The sequence below is a fragment of the Ranitomeya variabilis genome, chromosome 5 (assembly GCF_051348905.1).
Source record: "Ranitomeya variabilis isolate aRanVar5 chromosome 5, aRanVar5.hap1, whole genome shotgun sequence".
Classification (NCBI taxonomy): domain Eukaryota; kingdom Metazoa; phylum Chordata; class Amphibia; order Anura; family Dendrobatidae; genus Ranitomeya; species Ranitomeya variabilis.
In genome coordinates this window covers 23,751,518-23,775,194 of record NC_135236.1, presented here as the reverse complement: position 1 = coordinate 23,775,194, position 23,677 = coordinate 23,751,518, and the positions used below count along the sequence as shown (strand labels likewise).

General features: G+C 47.4%; 1 protein-coding gene across 1 annotated transcript in view; it reads right to left on the bottom strand.

The window, feature by feature from the left end:
• LOC143774208 (sulfotransferase 2B1-like) overlaps positions 1 to 21,317 on the bottom strand; it is a 222,842-nt gene extending 201,525 nt beyond the window's left edge. The window contains exon 1 of the mRNA XM_077261588.1: positions 21,263 to 21,317. The gene's annotated coding sequence lies outside the window, so the exon portion shown is untranslated. The remainder of the gene's footprint in view (positions 1 to 21,262) is intronic.
• Between the last annotated feature and the right edge of the window lie 2,360 nt (positions 21,318 to 23,677).

Genomic DNA, 23,677 nt, shown 5'->3' with positions numbered 1-23,677 from the left:
TTTATGGGTTTATTGATTCATGCATACAGTTTACATACCCCAGCAGCATTTTTGCTTTATTAGCCTTTTTTTTTTTTAGAGAATATGAATGATAACACCAAAACAATTTTTCCAATCATGGTTAGTGGTTGGGTGAAGTCATTTATTGTCAAACCACTGTGTTTTCTCTTTTTAAAGCATTAATTACAACCCAAAACATCCAAATGACCGTGATCAAAAGTTTACATACCCTAATTCTTAATACCGTGTGTTGCCCCCTCTAACATCAATGACAGCTTGAAGTCTTTTGTGGTAGTGGTGGTTGAAGTTCTTTATTTTGTCAGAGGTAAAGCTGCCCACTCTTCTTGTTAAAAATCCTCCAGTTCCTGTAAATTCCTGGGCTGTCTAGCATGAACTGCATGCTTAGATCTCTCCAGAGTGGCTCAATGATATTGCAGTCAGGAGTAGAGATGAGCTAATATTTCAATGTTCGATTCAGATTACGATTTCCGAATTTGCAATATTCGCCAATTAATGGCCTCAAATGCTGCCAAAACACATCAAAGGAGGGACAGACACCAGGAAAGTGTCCTAAATTCATGCACAGTACAAATGTTAGCATGAAATTGCAGCATTTAGCCAGGCATGAGATATTGGGTTCTGAGACAGCTTTACAGCTTTCAATTGAACGTCACAGTAAGATGAGGTGGGTGAGGGATCAATGTAGCCCCCCTTTGCTGGCAGCCCTGATATCACATGCAACATCTCTACCTGCTTTCATGCAAAGCCACACTCAGGTGGCACAAATATCAGCTTTCTAGACTACCATTGTCTGGAAATTTAAGGATAGTAACACGGGTAGTTGAGTCCAAGGAAGTGGAGGCCTGATGGTCTCGGGGGCCTACTGCTACAGGCAACACCCATGAAGGAGACTCAACCAGGAGTGTTCACATTTCCAAACATTACTGACAGACACCACCAAAGTGGCTTCAATTTTACCACAGTAGAAATAGTATAATAGGCACCTACAGGTCTTCCACTACACCCAATCCAACAGATGGACACCCAACCAGGGGTATTCACATTTTAAAAAATTACAGCATGACACCATCGAAGTGGAATAACTCACGAGAATAGAAATAGTATAATTGGGACCGACACATCTTCCACTACATCTAACCCAGCAGATGTAGACCAACCATGACTGTTCACATTTCCACAAATTTGAGTTAACATCAGCAGCAGCCACACTAAAGATATCACAGAGTGCAGTTACGTGACATTAATGTATCATACTAAAAAATACAATATCACCTAGTCTGTACAGTCTGCGATTGTGGTGCAAAAGTCCTTGGAGATCCATGACTTGTTCATCTTGATTAAAGTTAGGCATTCTACACTTTCGGGGACAGCCAGCTGTGCTTATAGGTCAGGACACCAATAGGAGCACTGAAAACACGTTCAGAGAGAATGCTGGCGGCCGGGCACTGTAAAACCTCCAAGGCATGTGAGGCGAGCTCAGGCCACTCATCCATTTTGGAAGACCAAAATAAGAAAAGATCCAAACCCTTCCTGATGGTATTTATATTCAGTTCTAGATACTCCTGCACCATCCTCTCCATTCGTTCACAACATATTAGACTTGGACTCCATTTTGCTGGTAAATGGGTTGGTCTAATAAAAGCTGTCAAATGACTCATAGAGGTTGCTTTTTCCACTTCCACCAATGCTGCTGCTGCTAATGTTTTGATGTTGACAAACTGACGTGCCGGAGGTTGGAAGTCTACAGCTGCAATGCGAACTGTGCTCTTCACTGCTGTCTTGGGGTAAAGCTCTCTTAAGGTTGTGTAAAAGCATGTTTTGATACTCCAGCATTTGAGGGCCACTTTCTAGAGTGGGAATCATCTAGCAAAATTTAATTTTACAATGTGGATCTAACAGAGTTGCAACCCAGTAGTCAGTATTATTCCTAATCATAACTATACAGGGATCATGTTGCAGATAGTGCAGCAAGAAGGCACTCATATGTCAGGCTCTAACATGAGGTCTAAGCACATGCTGTGTTGGTGGCTGGGTAACAATGAGGTTTGTTTCCTCCATCTCCTCCCATCATCCAGAGAGGGGAGGATTATCCTCTCCATCTGACAGTTGCTCGCCCATCACCTCTTCTTAGTTCATTAGTTCCTCAGATCTTGCACCTTCAATAAAAGTTTGTTTTCATCAGCCCCCCTCAATCACAGTAACCCACCTTCCCTTGTCACCCGCCTGTTTTTCAATAGTCTTGAACTTAGAGACAATGTTATCCCTTCCGCATCCTCCTCTGCTTCCTCCTCTTCTTCTGGGACCACCATCTCCTGCTGCGGGCTATTCACAGACCGCTCCAGCATATAGATGACCGGAACAGTGATGCTGATGATTGCGTCGTCATCAGCACTAACCATCTTAGCAGCCATTTCAAAACTGTGCAGAAGTGTGCAGAGATCCTTAATCTGTGCCCACTCCATTCACTTAATATGCTCCACTTCCATACTGCGTTGGCCTAGACTATATGATATAACATACTGCGTCAGGGCTCGCTGCTGCTACCGCATTCACTGCAACATGGGCAGAGTGGAAATCCACCATGTTGGCACATCGTAAATCAACCTATTAACTGGCATGGACAAAGACCTTTGTAATAATGCAAGTCGATGACCTGAGGGGTGTGAATGACGGAAATGAGCACACAGCTAACATGCTTTCTGGAGCAGCTCACGCAGGCCAGGATAGTAGTAGAGAAAATGTTGTACCACCAGGTTGAGGACATGAGCTATGCAAGGCACATGTGTGAGCATGCCTCGCTGTAGGGCCGACACCAGGTTTGCAACATTTCTGGACATGGTCTTCCCTGGATACGGGTTCGACGGAGACAGCCATTGATCAAACTCCACCTGGAGAGCTGTCCACAACTCTTCAGCTGTATGACTGTGATCTCCAAGGCATATCAATTTTAAACACTGCCTGGTTGAGGTGATCCCTGGCTGCACAGTATGGAGGTGGTGGGTATTCGCTCTGTTCTGTTGGAAAGCATGTCTCATTAAGGCAGAGGTTGAGGGTGCATGTGGAGGCCCTAGAGGAGATAGAGGAGACAGAAGCAGTGGAGGAAGTGTTAAATGTAGAAGTATGTCCTGTAAGCCTTGGGGATTCCAAGATTTGTGGAGCCGCATGTGTCCCAACAGAGAGCATCAACAAGTGCCAAGTCAGTGAGATATAATGCCCTTGGCCTTGCTTACTCGTCCAAGTGTCTGTGGTGAAATTCACCCTTGCTGGCATAGATTTAGTCAAGGAATGGGTGATGTTGCCTGCGACATGCTGATTCAGAACAAGCACAGCTTTTTTAGAAAAGTAATGGCGACTGGTCAATTGGTACTGGGGGACTGCGACAACCATCAGCTTTTAGAAACCGTCCTTACCTACCAGGCGGAAAGGCAGCATTTCCATGGCCAACATATTGGGGATGGTGGAGTTCAACCTCTTAGCTTTGTCATGCGTAGGAGGAAACATTCTTTTAGGTGACCACAACTACAGAACCATGGGTCAACCGCAGTGCTGAGAGATGGTCGAATACAGTGAACCCAACAAACTGCTGGACCATGATAGATATTCAGGGAGAGATGTTATGGTGGATGAAGAAAGATGTGGTGTGCTCATTCTCCAAAAACAGCAGGCATGTTCACTTCAGTTACAGGTGATGGTGGGCTCTCAGTCAGCATGACTGGAGTGGGTAAATAATCAAAGGTTCTGCAGTCGAAGACCTGTGTCTTAATAGTTGGCATGGTAACAGAGGAGGATGAAGAAGCAGCAGATGCAATTGAGGGGTCGGTGATGGTTGTTGTGGTTCACTGGTCAGCATTTTCAGGCAGTGGGATTCCCACAGTAGCGCATGCTAATTGCGCAATTGAAGGTTCATACATGTAGTATTCAAGTTATTGCACTTTTTACCACAGCTCTTTTTTTTGCAAAGTTGGAAGATTACTTGAATATGTCAAAAAAGGCCCAGGTTAGGCAACCCTTGCCACCCCTGCAAGCTGCAAACCTGTGGAGGCTGCTGGTCAGAGCCACAATTTTGGCTGAGGATGCATTTATCGTCATGGCTGCATTACTACATGTCCGTTATGAACGGCGCACTGTAACCTCTTCATCTTCTTCCTCTGATGACCCACTCGGCTGTGTGCCCCTATGTTCACTTCAACTTGGGTCTAACACCTCATCATCATCATCCTCTGTGTTATCACATTCCTCCCCCTTGAAATCACCCTTCTACTCCTCTTGCCCTGACAGCATAATACAATCTGCGTGAGCCTCAGATATCTGAGTCTCATCAGGATCACCTGCCCCCATGGGATATTGTCTGATGATGAGGGTCAGGATTCTACTTTGTCCTGCCCCAGATTCAAGCTAAAAAAAATCATAGATGCAGATTTCCACCTCTTGACTATAGATGAGCGAATATTTTGGAAAGCGAACGCCAAACAAATTCGGCATGAAAAATGGTACATTCGGATTCGTGTTCGGTAACACAAGCATTTTTCATGTGCCTCAAAATAGATATATACGCATAGAATGCATACAAATAGATTTCAGTGGCACTCACATATATGCACAGTATGTATGCATAGTATTTACAGTACAGACCAAAAGTTTGCACACACCTTCTCATATAAAGATTTTTCTGTATTTTCATGACTATGAAAAATGTAAATTCACACTGAAGGCATCAAAACTATGAATTAACACATGTGGAATTATATACTTAACAAAAAAGTGTGAAACAACTGAAAATATGTCTTATATTCTTGGTTCTTCAAAGTAGCCACCTTTTGCTTTGATGACTGCTTTGCACACTCTTGGCATTCTCTTGATGAGCTTCAAGAGGTAGTCACTGGAAATGGTTTTCACTTCACAGGTGTGCCCTGACAGGTTTAATAAGTGGGATTTCTTGCCTTATAAACGGGGTTTGGACCATCAGTTGTCATGAGCAGAAGTCTGGTGGATACACAGCTGATAGTCCTACTGAATAGACAGTTAGAATTTGTATTATGGCAAGAAAAAAGCAGCTAAGTAAAGAAAAAGGAGTGGCCATCAATACTTTAAGAAATGAAGGTCAGTCAGTCTAAAAAATTGGGAAAACTTTGAAAGTGTCCCCAAGTGCAGTTGCAAAAACCATTGAGCGCTACAAAGAAACTGGTTCACATGAGGACCGCCCCTCAGGAAAGGAAGACCAAGAGTCACCTCTGCTTCTGGTGATAAGTTTATCCGAGTCACCAGCCTCAGAAATTGCAGGACAACAGCAGCTCAGATTAGAGACCAGGTCAATGCCACACAGAGTTCTAGCAGCAGACACATCTCTACAACAACTGTTAAGAGGAGACTTTGTGCAGCAGGCCTTCATGGTAAAATAGCTGCTAGGAAACCACTGCTAAGGACAGGCAACAAGCAGAATAGACTTGTTTGGGCTAAAGAACACAAGGAATGGACATTAGACCAGTGGAAATCTGTGCTTTGGTCTGATGAGTCCAAATTTGAGATCTTTGGTTCCAACCACCGTGACTTTGTGCGACGCAGAAAGGGTGAACGGATGGACTCTACATGCCTGGTTCCCACCGTGAAGCATGGAGGAGAAGGTGTGATGGTGTGTTGGTGCTTTGCTTGTGACAATGTTGTAGATATATTCAAAATTGAAGGCATACTGAACCAGCATGGCTATCATAGCATCTTGCAGTGGCATGCTATTCCTTCCGGTTTGCGTTTAGTTGGACCATCATTTACTTATCAACAGGACAATGACCCCAAACACACCTCCAGGCTGTGTAAGGGCTATTTGACCAAGAAGGAGAGTGATGGGGTGCTACGCCAGATGACCTAGCCTCCACAGTCACCTGACCTGAACCCAGTCGAGATGGTTTGGGGTGAGCTGGACCGGAGAGTGAAGGCAAAAGGGCCAAAAGTGCTAAGCATCTCTGGGAACTCCTTCACGATTGTTGGAAGACCATTCCCGGTGACTACCTCTTGAAGCTCATCAAGAGAATGCCAAACAGTGCAAAGCAGTCATCAACGCAAAAGGTGGCTACTTTGAAGAATCCAGAATATAAGACAAAATTTCAGTTGTTTCACACATTTTTTGCTAAGTATATAATTCTACATGTGTTAATTCATAGTTTTGATGCCTTCAGTGTGAATGTAAAATTTTCATAGTCATGAAAATACAGAAAAATCTTTAAATGAGGTGTGTGTGCAAACTTTTAGTCTGTTCTTTATATACTATGCATACATACTGTGCATATACTGTATGTGTGTGCCAGTGAAATCTATATGTATGCATTCTATGCGTATAAATCTATTCTATCTATTCCATTCTAACCTGTCACTCTGTGATTTTACTGAATGAGGCACATGAATTGCCGGCTTTTATTCTATCTTTTAATGTTCCCAACTTTTTTCAATCTTAAGAAAAACGCTCGTGTTACCGATCACAAATCTGAATGTACCATTTTTCATGCCGAATTTGTTTGGCGATCGTTTTTTGTTAAGTAAATAATTCCACATGTGTTAATTCATAGTTTTGATGCCTTCAGTGTGAATTTACAATTTTCATAGTCATGAAAATACAGAAAAATCTTTAAATGAGAAGGTGTGTCCAAACTTTTGGTCTGTACTGTATATGCAGCACCCCAGAGTCCTGGTTGTTGCAGTACTGTGACTCCGCCACTATGGGGAGCTATGGTACGTCTGATTGCACTAAGGAGTTTCTCTGATCAGGTACACTCACACCACACTTCACACTCCGGCCACCAGGGGGGGTGGTCCTATCTAGTAGGCCACTCCTCACAACTCTGGTAAAACTGGGGGTTGGACAGGAAGACAGGGAGAAGTAGCTGGGAAGAGCTAGTGAGAGGACCTGTCAGGGATGGGATCCTGGCAGACTCCTCAGAGCAGAACTAACCAGTAACCAACGGGAATACAGAAAAGGAGGAATACCAGAAGGGGTCTTGCTGTTAGACCGAGGCAACATCCTTCTGAGGCGCAAACAGTCGGTGGCCGGAACGCCGAGCAAGTAAGAGACTTTAAGTACATTGCAAACCACGGCAGGACAGCTAATTACAGGTTGGCTGTCTCACTTAACACCTAAGCAGACAACGGAGGCAGCTGTGGGAGAGGGGCGACTCTAGGGTCCCGGAAGAACTCCAGGCCTACCCCGTCATACGGGTGCGTCCTACCATATCACCTGGAGGACGGAGAAAGAACAGTAGAGACAGAAAGAAACAGTTGTGAGGACTATCCCGGGAGCTCAGCAGGGAAGAACTACAACACACAGCGCTAGAAGGAAGGCACTGATTCCCACCTGTAAAGAGAACTCCTGATGTGCCTTTGGACCGGCCGGTCTCTGACAACCCAGTTAACAGCGCTCTGGACTGAGGTCTCCAACATCTTCAGTAAAGAGGTAAAGAGACTGCAACCTGGTGTCTTCATTATTTACCGCGACCTGCACCGATACAACATCACTTATTGCACCGGACGTCCCCCACTGACGGACAGGGCCACGGACCGGGTCTAGCCACCGTGACAACCCCAGGACGGAGACCTAGAGGCCCGGCTCCGGGTACCCCTCGGCCCTGCGGCGGTGTGGGGGCGCTCCAAATTTGGCGTCACGAACAGGATTTACTTAAGCCTGAAAAATCAGGTCATGTGTGCCTTGGAACTGTGATTTATTGTGCTTGGACTGTACTTTATTGAAAAGACTGTGCTGTGCCATTTGCCGCCAAAATTCGCCATTGCCGCGCGCGGAGGGAGGAGCCTTAGCTACGTGGGCGGGATCGGCCAAAAGAAGCGCGGAACGGAAAGCGCGGTGAGGCGCCCATCCCGGAAGAGGAACTCCGACCTCCAGCAGGTTAGTGGGAGGAAGGGACGGCCATGTCCGAGTCGGGAGGAGAGGAGGTGGCGGTCGCAGCCGCGGACGCAGGGGCAGCTCCGGTCCCCGCAGCGGGCGAAGCCGCGGCCCTAATACCACCACCGGCTGCCGCAGAACCCGCTGCCCCCATCAGCCAGTCGGACACTGCCGCTAATGCAAAAGTCATAATGCCCTTCTCCATGCCCTACCTGCCCGGAGCGGCCTGGCTCCCACGATACTCTGGGGAGGCACATACGTTCACTGACTTTAAAGAAGGACTCTGCAGCCTGCTCGAGTTCTATCCCCTAACCGAGCCCCAGAAGGTCCATATGATAACCGGCCAACTCTTTGGGGCGGCTCTGAGAGAATTGAAATCCTGGCCCGCTGAGGATAAAGGAACTGCACAACAGATTTTTGCCAAGCTTAAAGCCACCTTTGATACTCGCACTGCTACAGAAATTAAACTGACTTTTTATGGATGCAAACAAAGGTCACAGGAGAGCTTGCGGGACTATGCTCTTAATCTCCAGGAGGCGATGCGGGCCATTAAGCAGAGTGACCCCGGCAGCATGCAGGATGAAGATAAAATCCTGAAGGAGCGGTTCATTGAGGGGCTCCTGTGCAGTCACCAGCGGGGCCAATTGCACTTCCTGGCCATGCAAAATCCAGACTTGACTTTTGCGCAGTTTAAAGATAAAGCTATCCAGGCATTGCAGGAGCGACAGCCCAGCCGCGCAGTACCACCCAGGCGCCCCGCTCTCACATACCACCAGGAGGTGGCATCGGATACCCCAGTTGCCGCGGAGGCCAACGCCCAGAGCTTCGAGGACGACTCCCCTGCAGGACTTCGTCTCCAGATGCAAGAGCTAACCAAGAGCGTTGCTGCCCTGGCCCGGATGGTGCAGTCCCTACAGGAGGCCCCCAAAGAGAAGATCCAGTTGGCTTCCAGCCCGGAGGATGTCCCTTGGATGCGACAGAGGAGGACTCCACCGACCAGGAGCCGGCCCGACGATCGCTTCCACCAGGATGGACGACCCATCTGCCGCCGCTGTCACCAGGTGGGCCATCTTGCAAGGTACTGTCCTTTAAACGAGCAACCCCTGGGGCAAAGGGCCAACCCCCAGGAGTAGGACGGTCAGGCCCGCAGCATTGGAGAACCAAGTATATTGGAGAACGACCAGTTCTCCCTGTAGTGATTGATGGAATCCCCTTGAATGCTTTGCTGGACACCGGTTCTCAGGTGACGACTATACCTTACGTGCTCTACAAACGGTATTGGGAGGACGCTGATATTACTCGTGGCCCTGACGATGATTTCACCATAATCGCCAGTAATGGTCAGCCGTTGCCACAAGTGGGGTATAAGGAGGTCACCATCAAAGTGGGGCGGGTGGAATTGAAAGCCCAAGGGATTGTGATTGTAGATATTGATCGTCGAGAATGTAATCCCATGATGACTCTTGGTACTAATGTTATAGAAAATTGTCTTGCAGAAGTGATTGTTTTGTTGCAACAGGTGGCAGAAAACGCTGGCCACAGCGAGCAACGTGCCCTGCAGAAGGAAATCAGAGCTCTGATGCAGAGACAGCAGGTAGAGCTGACTGGTGGTGAGATTGGTCGTGTCACTGTGAGCGATTCAAACCCCATCGCGATACCCCCCAAAAGTGAAATGTTAATATGGTGTCGAGCAGCCATAGGCCTCAGGGGTAAGGACTACCAGGCCTTGGTAGAACCTGTATATTCAGACAATAGGCCTACTGTTCTGACAGCCCGGGGGGTGGTCGACGTCCGACAGGGGAGAGTGCCCGTACGTGTCCTCAATTGTGGGGAGGAAGAGGTCCACCTAACCAAGTATACCACGCTCGCCAAACTGTTCACTGTCAATAATAGTGTAATACAGACACCTGAACCCTTGGTCCCGTCAAACATGGCAGAGAACAAAGGTTCTGCAGAGCACCCGAAGGACTGGTGTCGGGAATTGCATGTGGGCACTGACTCTACCCCATCTCATCAAATACAGGGGGCGTACAGGGTGGTACACGAGTACGAGCAGGTATTCAGCAAACACCCCTCAGATTTTGGGCAGGTGAAAGGGATCCAACACCACATCCCCACGGGAGATCATCGACCCATAAAAGAGAGATATCGCCCTGTACCCCCAGCTCATTACCAGTGTGCCAAGGACATGTTGCGGGAAATGAAGGAGGCCGGGGTGGTGAGAGACAGCTGTAGCCCCTGGGCGGCTCCGTTAGTCCTTGTTAAAAAGAAAGATGGTACAATGAGGATGTGTGTTGATTACAGACAGTTGAATCGCATTACACATAAGGACGCATACCCACTGCCCAGGATAGAGGAGTCTCTGGCTGCTTTAAAATCTGCTAACTATTTCTCTACCTTAGATCTCACCAGTGGGTACTGGCAGGTTCCTGTGGCGGAGGCGGACAGAGAGAAGACGGCCTTCACGACGCCAATGGGCCTCTGCGAGTTCAACTACATGCCCTTCGGATTGTGCAATGCTCCCGGAACGTTCCAGAGGATGATGGAGAGCTGCCTGGGACACCTGAACTTTGAAACCGTGCTGTTATATCTGGATGATGTCATAGTCTTCTCTAAAACCTACGAAGACCATCTAAAGCACCTGGCTGAGGTGTTTGAAGCCTTGTCCAAATTCGGCCTAAAAGTGAAACCGTCCAAGTGTCATCTGCTGAAACCTAAAGTGCAGTACCTGGGCCATGTGGTGAGCGCTGAAGGAGTGGCCCCAGACCCCGACAAGGTCACAGTGATCAAGGACTGGCCAAAGCCTAGTGACCTCCACGAAGTCCGGCAGTTCCTCGGGTTGGTAGGTTACTATCGGAGATTCATTAAGGATTTCACCAAGAAGGCCGCACCCTTGCAAAATCTGCTGGTGGGCCAACCAAAGAAGACCAAGGGGAGGAAAACCCCCTTTGATTGGAACGAAGAGCTGGAGGAATCCTTCACCTGTTTGAAGTCGGCACTGACGGGAGAAGAGATACTGGCTTACCCCGAATACGATCAACCATTTGTGCTGTACACAGATGCCAGTAATGTGGGATTAGGAGCCGTGCTGTCCCAGGTTCAGAACGGCAAAGAAAGGGTGATCGCTTACGCCAGCAGGAAACTCCGTCCCACGGAAAGGAACCCTGACAACTATAGTTCCTTTAAGCTGGAATTCCTGGCCCTCGTCTGGGCAGTGACGGAGAGGTTTAAGCACTACCTGGCCTCCGCGAAATTCACCGTCTTCACGGACAACAATCCGCTAACGCATCTGGATACTGCCAAACTCGGGGCTTTGGAACAGCGGTGGATGGCCCGGCTGTCCAACTATGATTTCACCATCAAATATCGGGCAGGGCACCAGAATGCCAATGCCGATGCTCTGTCCCGAATGCCCAATTTACCAGAAGTGGGAGAGGACCCGGAGGCACTTGAAGAGGTGGAGCTGCCTGCCTTCCATCGTCCCAAAGCCACTCAAAACTCTCACCATGTGAAGAACAGGCACAAGAGCCAACCAGATGCCACGCTGAATCCCCTGCCCCACCACGGATGGGCAGAAACCCAGGATAGTGACCCCGCGGTCCGTCAGGTGAAGGAACTCTTGACGCAGGCTGGGTTGCACCCTGGCCCAGATGATCCACAAGAAACCCAACAGCTGTGGAGGGGGAGAAGCAAGCTGTTTATCCATGATGGCAAGCTGTGCAGGAGGAGCATCGACCCACGTACTCATGAATTGGTGTGGCAGATAGTGGTGCCAAGGCGAGATGCGCCCATGGTTCTGGGAGCCTACCATGATGGAGCCGGACACTTCGGATGGAAGAAGCTGGAGAAGCTACTCCGAGGGAGGTTCTATTGGATTGGCATGAAGAGAACCATTGAGAAGTGGTGTCGGGAGTGTGGTCCATGTAGTCTGCGCAGAAAGGACTGTGACAGTCAACGGGCTCCCCTGCGGCCTATCATCACCAAACGGCCGCTCGAACTGGTCGCGCTGGATCATGTGAAGCTGACACCTAGCCGGTCGGGCTATATCTACGCCCTTACCATCGTGGACCACTACTCCAGGTTTTTGGTGGTTGTGCCTGTCAAGGATCTGACAGCTAGGACTGCCGCCAGGGCCTTCCAGCAGCACTTTTGTAGACCCCATGGCTACCCAGAGAAAGTACTGACCGATCAGGGGCCTGCATTCGAAGCGGAAGTGTTCCAAGAATTCTGCCAGTTGTACGGGTGTAAGAAGATCAGAACTACACCGTACCACCCCCAAACCAACGGGATGTGCGAGAAGATGAACCAGGTAGTAATCGATTTATTGAAGACCTTGCCTGTGGAGGAACGGAACCTGTGGCCGACAAAGTTGCCTGACTTGGTGGATATGTACAACCACATCCCAGTAAGTTCCACCAACTGTACTCCAGCGTACCTGATGCGAGGAAGGTCTAGTCGGTTACCTGTTGATCTGGACATGGGGGTCCTAGTACCCGAAGATACCTCGCCGGAGGCAGATTGGGATACAGAAAGGCAGCGAAGATACCGCGAAGTACAGGAGTGTGTAGAGAGAAGTCTCGCCCAGGCTAGGCAGAAACAAGAAAAGGACTACAATCAACACGCTCCTGCGATTCCCCTGTCACCTGGTGAGCAAGTGCTTAAACGAAAGAGGAGGTTACACAAGCTTGATGACCAATGGGAAGCGGAACCGTATACCATCTTGCCATCCGACTTCGACAACACTAAGGTCTGTCTCATCAGCAAGGACAGAGGGGAGACCTCGACAGCGGTATCCAGGGATCACCTTAAGGTCTGCCCCGACAAGTTGAAAGAGAGGGGCACGGCCCCAGAAATCTCCCCACCGGTGGAAAAGGAGAAAATGTTCCATACTGTCCTTGGCGACTTTCCCCAGTCCTGGACTCAGATAAACCAAGCCGTTGTGGTACCTGTTGTGATGTTTGAACAGCCGGACCCGCCGGAAACCATGGTGGTACCAGATCATCTGGCTCCACTACCTCAACAAGCCTTACCTGATGAAGCCCTGCCAATCGTTGAACCGGCAAGTCCGCCCTCTGCTATCAGTGAATCTGCTGTACCCACTGTTGACAGCAGCAGCTCTGAGAGCCCCAACCTGCCAGTGCTACCCAGACTCACTAGAAGTGTAGCTAGAAGACAGTGCACTACACCAGCGGTAGCAAGCATAGCGGGCCCTGTTAGGCCAATAGCAACCCCTGCTCTGCGAAGGTCCACACGCAGCACTCAAAATCAAACTCCTCTCCGCTTCAAACCTTGGAGGTATTGATAAGGGCTGCTATGTAATTGAAAATGTTTGTATGCATATCTTTTTGTTATAGGTTTTTTTAAATGGACACTAGAGTAATGGACGGTGAATTGCTCAAAAACTTCCACAGGGGGACCCCTTTGTTTACCCGGGGTCCCCGCTGTTTCAACCACTGAACTGAGAGTCATAAACTGTGCATGACCTAATTTTCGCAACGTTCAAGAATCCTCACCTCCCGTAAAGGGAAGCATTGTTTTGTTCAATTGTTATGTTATTTCAAAAATTTGTGTGTTTCCTGTTTAACATGTATTATTGTTCTTGTTTTCCCAGTCCCGGAGTACTGGATTTAACCGGGGGGGAGTGCAGCACCCCAGAGTCCTGGTTGTTGCAGTACTGTGACTCCGCCACTATGGGGAGCTATGGTACGTCTGATTGCACTAAGGAGTTTCTCTGATCAGGTACACTCACACCACACTTCACACTCCGGCCACCAGGGGGGGGGGGTCCTATCTAGTAGGCCACTCCTCACAACTCTGGTAAAACTGGGGGTTGGACAGGAAGACAGGGAGAAGTAGCTGGGAAGAGCTAGTGAGAGGACCTGTCAGGGATGGGATCCTGGCAGACTCCTCAGAGCAGAACTAACCAGTAACCAACGGGAATACAGAAAAGGAGGAATACCAGAAGGGGTCTTGCTGTTAGACCGAGGCAACATCCTTCTGAGGCGCAAACAGTCGGTGGCCGGAACGCCGAGCAAGTAAGAGACTTTAAGTACATTGCAAACCACGGCAGGACAGCTAATTACAGGTTGGCTGTCTCACTTAACACCTAAGCAGACAACGGAGGCAGCTGTGGGAGAGGGGCGACTCTAGGGTCCCGGAAGAACTCCAGGCCTACCCCGTCATACGGGTGCGTCCTACCATATCACCTGGAGGACGGAGAAAGAACAGTAGAGACAGAAAGAAACAGTTGTGAGGACTATCCCGGGAGCTCAGCAGGGAAGAACTACAACACACAGCGCTAGAAGGAAGGCACTGATTCCCACCTGTAAAGAGAACTCCTGATGTGCCTTTGGACCGGCCGGTCTCTGACAACCCAGTTAACAGCGCTCTGGACTGAGGTCTCCAACATCTTCAGTAAAGAGGTAAAGAGACTGCAACCTGGTGTCTTCATTATTTACCGCGACCTGCACCGATACAACATCACTTATTGCACCGGACGTCCCCCACTGACGGACAGGGCCACGGACCGGGTCTAGCCACCGTGACAACCCCAGGACGGAGACCTAGAGGCCCGGCTCCGGGTACCCCTCGGCCCTGCGGCGGTGTGGGGGCGCTCCATATATATGTCGGCAATTCAGCAACTGTGTTGTGTAAAATCACAGCAGAAGCTGACAAGATATAAAAGATGGATTGCACACAGTAAATACAAATAGAAAAGGTAGACATACATATGTCAGTGACATACAATTAGTACAGTGTGTGCACAGATTACTGTACATGTATTTAATTAATAAATATATTTTTCTGAAAATAATGGAGTGGGCTCCCACGTAATTTTTGTAACTAGCAAAGGGAAAGCCGACAGCTGGAGGCCGATGTTTATAGCCTGGGAAGGGGTAATACCCATGGAGCTTCCCAGGCTATTGATATCCGCTCAAAAAATTATACTTAGCCTTCTTTGGCTATTAAAATGGGGACCCTAAACAAATGACATAGGGTCCTCTATAATTAATAACCAGCAAAGGCTATGCAGACAGCTGCAGGCTGATGCTAAAATCCTAGGAAGTGGCCATGGATACTGCCCCCCAGGCTAAAAACATCAGCTCTCAGCCACCCCAGAATGAGCACATCTCTAAGATGCGCCAATTCTGGCACTGTTCCTGCACTGTAAATAAATATTTTAAAAAAACCTGCATGGGTTCCCCTGTTTTTTTGATAACCAGTCAGGCAAAACCCAGCTGTCAGCTTCAGCAAGGCTGGATAACAAGAATGGAGGGGTCCCCACGCCGTATTTGTTTAATTGTTTTAATTAATAATTTTAAAAAATGGTATGAGGTCCCCCCCATTTTTGACAACCATCCTTGCTAAAGCAGACAGCTGTAGGATGGTATTCTCAAACTGGTAAGGGACCATGGATATTGCCCCCCCCCCAGCCTAAAGATAGCAGCCCACAGTCACCCAGAAAAGTAAAATCTATTAGATGCACGAATTATGGCCCTTTGCCCAGCTCTTCCCACTTGTCCTGTAGCGGTGGCAAGTGGGGTTCATATTTGTGAGATTGATGTCACCTATGTATTGTCAGAAATAAAGGAAATGTTGGGTGCACCACTAGTCAGACCATAAATTTAAATAAAGAGTAGAGTGCTGAATACCGCATAAAGATAATATATGTCAGAAAAGAGGAAAGTACTATGCAGAATAAAGCGCACACCTAAATGTATCTGATAGTGAAAAAATACAGAATTTTATTACACCAACTGACAAGCTAAAAACACATAAAAAAAACAAAAGAGGGTGGTATACACCGTCCCCCTTGGCTGAAGATGTGTACACTGTTGAAAATACTCTAGATGTTATGAAAAACAACAATGGTTGACATATAAATTTATCGTGTCAAACGATAGGATGAAAAAACATACGTCTACATATATAAAGTTGAGTGCATGTATGTGTGTGTATGTATCGAGCCACGCCCACTCAAAATAGCTCCACCCTTTCCGCATAGCCACACTCACTTCACATAGCCACGCCCAGTCCACATAGCCACACCTACTCCGCATAGCAACAGCAGAGTTATCGAAAGATGGAGAAATATCATGAGAAGAGAAATAAAAACGCAACATGTCAGAGAAATGTGATGGCGACAGCAAATGTGCTTAATAATAACGGTGACATTTATACATTCACTAGATGGTGGCCCGATTCTAACGCATCGGGTATTCTAGAATATGCATGTCCATGTAGTATATGTAGTATATTGCCCAGCCATATAGTATATTGCCCAGCCACGTAGTATATTGCCCAGCCATGTAGTATATTGCCCAGTGACGTAGTATATTGCCCAGCCATGTAGTATATTGCCCAGCCACTTAGTATATTGCCCAGTTACGTAGTATATTGCCCAGTGACGTAGTATATTGCCCAGTTACGTAGTATATTGCCCAGTTACGTAGTATATTGCCCAGCCACGTAGTATATTGCCCAGCCACGTAGTATATTGCCCAGCCACGTAGTATATTGCCCAGCCACTTAGTATATTGCCCAGTTACGTAGTATATTGCCCAGCCACGTAGTATATTGCCCAGCCACGTAGTATATTGCCCAGCCACATAGTATATTTCCCAGCCACGTAGTATATTGCCCAGCCACGTAGTATATTGCCCAGTTACGTAGTATATTGCCCAGTGACGTAGTATATTGCCCAGCCACGTAGTATATTGCCCAGCCACGTAGTATATTGCCCAGCCACATAGTATATTTCCCAGCCACGTAGTATATTGCCCAGCCACGTAGTATATTGCCCAGCCACGTAGTATATTGCCCAGCCACGTAGTATATTGCCCAGCCACATAGTATATTGCCCAGCCACGTAGTATATTTCCCAGCCACGTAGTATATTGCCCAGCCACGTAGTATATTGCCCAGTTACGTAGTATATTGCCCAGTGACGTAGTATATTGCCCAGCCACGTAGTATATTGCCCAGCCACGTAGTATATTGCCCAGCCACATAGTATATTTCCCAGCCACGTAGTATATTGCCCAGCCACGTAGTATATTGCCCAGCCACGTAGTATATTGCCCAGCCACGTAGTATATTGCCCAGCCACATAGTATATTGCCCAGCCACATAGTATATTTCCCAGCCACGTAGTATATTGCCCAGCCACGTAGTATATTGCCCAGCCACGTAGTATATTGCCCAGCCACGTAGTATATTGCCCAGCCACTTAGTATATTGCCCAGCCACATAGTATATTTCCCAGCCACGTAGTATATTGCCCAGCCACGTAGTATATTGCCCAGCCACGTAGTATATTGCCCAGCCACTTAGTATATTGCCCAGTTACGTAGTATATTGCCCAGTTACATTGTATATTGCCCAGTGACGTAGTATACAGCACAGAACCATGTAGTATATTGCACAGCCCATGTAGTATATTGCCCAGCTACATAGTATATTGCCCAGCCATGTATGCCACAGGTTAAAAAAATAAAAAATAAACATATACTCACCTTCCACAGGCGCGTTGTAGCTCTGTCGCCTGTGTGGGGTGCAGGTGGCAGCTTCCGATCCCAGGGTGTGATGATGTCACGGTCACGTGACCGTGTCGCGGTCACATGACCGTAACGTCACGGCAGGTCCTTCTCGTGCACGCACGCAGGACTTGTGATGACGTCATGGTCACATGACCGTGACATCATGGCAGGTCCTTCTCCCAGACCATGCTTGCTACTGGAACGTGCTGCTTGCATGGACAGGCCGGAGCATCACGAGGAGCGGGAAAGGCGGTGTAGGTGAGTATATAATGATTTTTTATTATTTTTAACATTAGATGTTTTTACTATTGACGCTGCATAGGCTGCGTCAATAGTAAAAAACTTGGTCACACAGGGTTAATAGCGGCAGTAACGGAGTGCGTTACCCGCGGCATAACGTGGTCTGTTACCACCGGCATTAACCCTGTGTGAGTGGTGACCGGAGGGGTGTATGCGGGCGCCGGGCAGTGAGTGCGGGGAGTAAGGAGCGGCCATTTTCTTCCAGACTGTGCGCATCGCTGATTGGTCGTGGCAATGGTCATGGGCGTTTTGCCACGACCAATCAGCGACTTGGATTCCATGACAGACAGAGGCCGCGACCAATGAATATCCGTGACAGACAGACAGAAGGACAGACAGACGGAAGTGACCCTTAGGCTTCTTTCACACTTCAGTTGTTTGGTGTCAGTCAGCTCCAACATCGTGACGGATCGACGGATCCGTCACAATTGTTGATAAAGCGGTTCTAACGGATCCGTTTTTTTGACAGATCCTTTACTTGGGGGTTGTCTGGGAAAGTATCTACTTTTTGGAGCATGCGCAATTGAAAAAGCGGATTGGGGCGACGGATCCGCCGAAATGACGGTCGCGACTGATCCGTCGCCCATAGGCGACCATTCTATGGAACGGCGGACGGGCAGGATCCGCTGCGAACCGCCATTTCGGCGTAGACAAAAAACCTTCCAATGTCCGTCTATGTCTAGATGACGTCCACCAAATCTCGACGGATCCGTCACTTGGCGGATGGAACGGACGACCATCCGCCACAATCTGTTGCTAATGCAAGTCTATGAGAAAATAGCGGCTCTGCCAAAAAAAAATGGCAGATCCGCTATTTAAAGAAAACGGCGGATTCAAACTGACGCCAAAAGACTGAAGTGTGAAAGAGGCCTTAGACAATTATATAGTAGATGATGCTGAAAGCTGACTAACATCATCTATATAATCTGAGGAGATTAGCTCCTTAGCTACAGGGGAACTACAAGTCCCAGCAGTCACTCATATTATGCTCTCCCCCTCCTCTCATGTAAGAGAGCGCTCCTCATCAACAACCTCTATTTTACACCTAGAATTGATCCCGCAATGATTTCTGGGATTCGTAGCGTAACTGTCCCCGTCTAGCATTTGTTGCTGCTTTCTCTGGACAACAGTTACCAGAAATCACTTGCGGCGGTGCATGGATTTCTGGGAACTGTAGTTCATGTCTGCTGTTATCTAATATGCAGAAGTGATTATTAAACTACGACTCCCAGCAATCATTGCGAAAACTGCCGACTTTCCTCAGATGCTGCACTATTTCTAGGCGGGAAATGCTCTTGAGGTGAATGATGACACCAGTAGTTCTGTCCTTGTGGTGAACGGTGCTGATATTAATGGTTTCTGAGGTAAATGTCACCGTTATTGGTCTTTAATCCTGTAATCTGCTGTGAAATGTGAAAACACAGCTGATATCATATGTTCTACCTGTGCTATGAAGTGTCTGTTTCTCTGTCTAGTGGGCGGCTGAGTGTCATCTTGTGCTAAAAGCCCCCCATAAATGCATCCCACAGCCCCAAATGCTGGAATGCCCGCATGAACCTCCTCCCATTGCAGCCATTTTTAATGGAAAAAATAATTCACAGCGCTCACAGAGGCCCATTTCACTAATGATTGAAAACAACAATTTTGCCTTTTTTCCCCTATTTATGGCGTTCATTCGGTGGTAAAAATGACCTGGTGACACGATTCTCTTGGGCGGTACACTTATGGCGATACCAAATTTTATTTCTTTTTGTGGTTAAAAAAAAGTTGCCATTTTCTGAGACCTGAAGTGTATATATATATATATATATATATATATATATATATAATATATATATATAAGACAACTGCTTAATAGGCAATGCCATATACCAAAGATAACTGCGTAAGATGTAATGCCATGCACGACGTACAACTGCTTAATATACAATGTCATGCTCCAAAGACAACTGCTTAGTAGGCAATTCCATAAACCAAAGACAACTGCTTAAAGGGAACCGGTCACCCCGTTTTTTGAAGATGAGCTAAAAATACCGTTAAATAGGGGCAGAGCTGGGCGTTACATTAGTGTCTTTGTGTGCCTTTATTACCTACCTAAGCTGCCAAAATACCTTTGTAAAGTCGTCGTTTTCTGCTGTCACTCATGCTGGTCTGGTCCTATGGGCGTGGTGACAGCGCTGTTTCTCCCCCAGAATCCTGCTCATCATTACGTTGGTGGCGTAGTGGTGTGCGCATGTCCAAAGCGAAGATCCACTGCCCAGGAGATTCAAAACAGCGCGGTCTTCGCTATTCGCAGTTTACCGGTGGGCGCGGCCATCTTTCCTGTGGCCGCGCGTGCGCAGATGGAGCGCTCTGCTGCCCGGGGCTTCAGGAAAATGGCCGCGGGAATCTCCTGGGCAGTGGATCTTCGCTTTGGACATGCGCACACCACTATGCCACCAACGCAATGATGAGCAGGTTTCTGGGGGAGAAACAGCGCTGTCACCACGCCCATATGACCAGACCAGCGTGAGTGACAGCAGAAAACGGCGACTTTACAAAGGTATTTCGGCAGCTTAGGTAGGTAATAAAGGTACACAAAGACACTAATGTAACGCCCAGCTCTGCCCCTATTTAACGCTATTTTTAGCTCATCTTCAAAAAACGGGGTGACAGGTGCCCTTTAAGAAACAATGCCACACACCAACGATAACTGCTGAAGATGTAATGCCATGCACCACAGACAGCTGCTTAATAGGCAATATTCATCTTTGCACCAGAAGGAAAAGCCAAAAATGTTGTTTATCAAAAGGCTCTTGAATGAGTTGAAAATAAAATGCTGTCAATACTTCGGTAATAGTTTAATTAATTTGTGTTGCATACCTGTAATGTTGTTGAGTATATGATGTGAAATGCTTTTATGTGCAGTATAATCTTTGTAATTTGTTATAATAACCACAGATACTTTCTACGCCCGGTCAACACCAAGCTCTCCAGCTTGTATGATATTAAACCTACAAGAGATGCATATAGAAATGGGCATATAAAACAAGTATGAACGGGATCAAAGTCACAAAATATGCCCATATGTAGTAGCGACAAGCATGTAAAAAAGACGACCAGAATAAGTCAATAATCTCGGGCTGATGTAGGACCTGATAGTGTCAGGTCTATGAACAGTATTTATGGTAAATCATGCGCAGCATAAAGGAGGTGTGAATAAATCAAATCCAATAACGCTAACCATAGTCCTAGCAAACAGTGTGAATCACGAGAGTAGCCCCAATGTAAAGATGGCTGTGAACTGTAGGAACCTGCTGAGAGGCTACACAAGCGCTATTATAAAGCCCTGACAGAAGGTAAGAGACAACCACAGCATGGCGTGCTGAGCAATGGTAAGCTCTGAGGTAAAGCTGCCAGGACAGAGCCTGAGGACATGGTCACCAGACCAGGGAGGCCGGAGAGACGCATGCGTATCGCAGCTTCCTCAGGGAAAATGAGCTGTAACGATTCAGAAAGTGTGAAATACCCCGCTGATTACCTCGGTAAGGAACACCGGAGACGTCTGCAGTCTGTCCGCACGTCACAGGGACAAAGCATAAAGAACAAATAAGAAAGATCAAGTCAGCCGCAGGGCTGTATTAGAATATGGAAAATCATTGTGTAAATAAAAGGAATAAAGTCACAAGGGCACATAATAGGTGTGAATATGCAAGTGGGGTGCCCCATGGCGTGGGACAGGGAGGGTAAATCCTTCTACCACATAGGGAAAAGGCATCATGTTAAAGGCAATGTGCTCATGGTGAAAGAACAAGAAGGAAATCAGTAATAAATAGAACCTGATGAGGCCAGTATGCCGATCTTCTAGGAGTCTAATAAATATTGTCCCAAGAAGGAAGTAAATCACATAGATGGAAAAACTGTCCTGATAAAAAAGGTAAATGGTGGCCATAAAAGGTGTACGAGAGCAATGTCAATCTGGTCATAAAGATAGTTATGGTATCATTAGTGATGACAAATAGGGCCGCGCAGAAACAACGTCAGGACAATAGGAACATATTTGTAATATGCATCATAAGCTGGTTTAATAAGGTAAAGCATGTAAAGTTATGTTAAAAATACACAAAGAAGGCAGAAAAAGAACACTATCTACTTTCCATGCATGTATATAAATGATTGTGTATGTATATATAATGAATGGTTAGCTGGAGATAAAATCTATAGTAACCATATAGATGGATAGAAAATAAACAATTCTAAATCTAGAGAAGTTAGAAATGTCCGAAAACCGCATAAACTCCCCCTCCCAGTTGTTATAGAGTGTAAAGAGCTGATGATTGGTGAGCTTGGGGCCCTGAATCGATATCCAAGCCGAGCATCAGAACAACCAGTCCGTGAAGGAATATTCAGTCAAATGGATGTAGTCACCAAGAATGACTCCCAAAGGCCCATTCAACGTCCAATCAAGAGTAAAAGTTGGCTTGAAGCACCGTCATCAATATGGTAAGTTCAGGGTATGATTGTCCAAGGAACCCGTGAAGAGCAATTCCTCAATCAGTACTGAAGGATTAACTGTTTGCAGGCAGAAGATCCATCTGGACTCAGTTTGTAGTAGTACTTGGTGGCAGTCCCCGCTTCTCCCGTTTCCTCTAATTTTCTGCAGGCCAAAAAAATGGGTATTAGAAATTGTACCATCATGTTGGAATGGGTAGTGGGTGTCAGAGTCTTACCCTTTTTACTGTCTGTTGCTGATAGATCGATGGTGGATAGATACTTCTGTGACCACTTTCTTAGTTCTTGCGATGTCTGCCCGACACATTAAAATGTTCCATTAGTTCGGGGCTCTCCTAGCTGTCAGTAGTGGTTGGGCACTCCTAAGTGGAGCAGTCTGGGCATCGGCTAATAAAATAGGCCAGTGGTCCTGTAATATTCCTCTTACTCGATACCACCCAGTACACTAGTGATGAATCTCAAAGTTTGATTTTGGACCCCTAGAGTCCATTCCCCTGGTGGGCCCAAACAACCCAGTCCGACTATGACTGCAGACCATCTCTGGTGTTCCTTAGGGTACCGTCTCACAGTGGCATTTTCATCGCTACGATGGCACGATTCGTGACGTTCTAGCGATATCGTTACGATCTCGCAGTGTCTGACATGCAGCAGCGATCAGGGACCCTGCTGAGAATCGTACGTCGTAGCAGATCGTTTGAAACTTTCTTTCGTCGCTGGATCTCCCGCTGTCATCACTGGATCGTTGTGTGTGACAGCGATCCAGCGATGCGTTCGCTGGTAACCAGGGTAAACATCGGATTACTAAGCGCAGGGCCGCGCTTAGTAACCCGATGTTTACCGTGGTTACCAGCGTAAAAGTAAAAAAAAAAAAACGTACATACTCACCATCTGATGTCTGTCAGGTCCCTTGCCGTCTGCTTTCCGCTCTGACTGTCTGCCGGCCGGAAAGTGAGAGCAGATCACAGCGGTGACGTCGCCGCTGTGATCTGCTTTCACTTTACGGCGGCACTCAGTCACAGCGGGAAGCAGACAGCAAGGGACCTGAAGGACATCAGATGGTGAGTATGTACGGTTTTTTTTTTTTTTACTTTTACGCTGGTAACCACGGTAAACATCGGGTTACTAAGCGCGGCCCTGCGCTTAGTAACCCGATGTTTACCCAGGTTACCAGCGAACCTCGGCATCGTTGGTCGCTGGAGAGCGGTCTGTGTGACAGCTCTCCAGCGACCACACAACGACTTACCAACGATCACGGCCAGGTCGTATCGCTGGTCGTGATCGTTGGTAAATCGTTATGTGAGACGGTACCCTTACTGAGGTAATCAGTGGGGTATTTCACACCTTCTGAATCATTACAGCTCATTTTCCCTGAAGAAGCTGCTTCAAGCTGCGATACACGTGTGTCTCTCCGGCCCCCCTGGTCTGTGACCATGTACTCATGCAC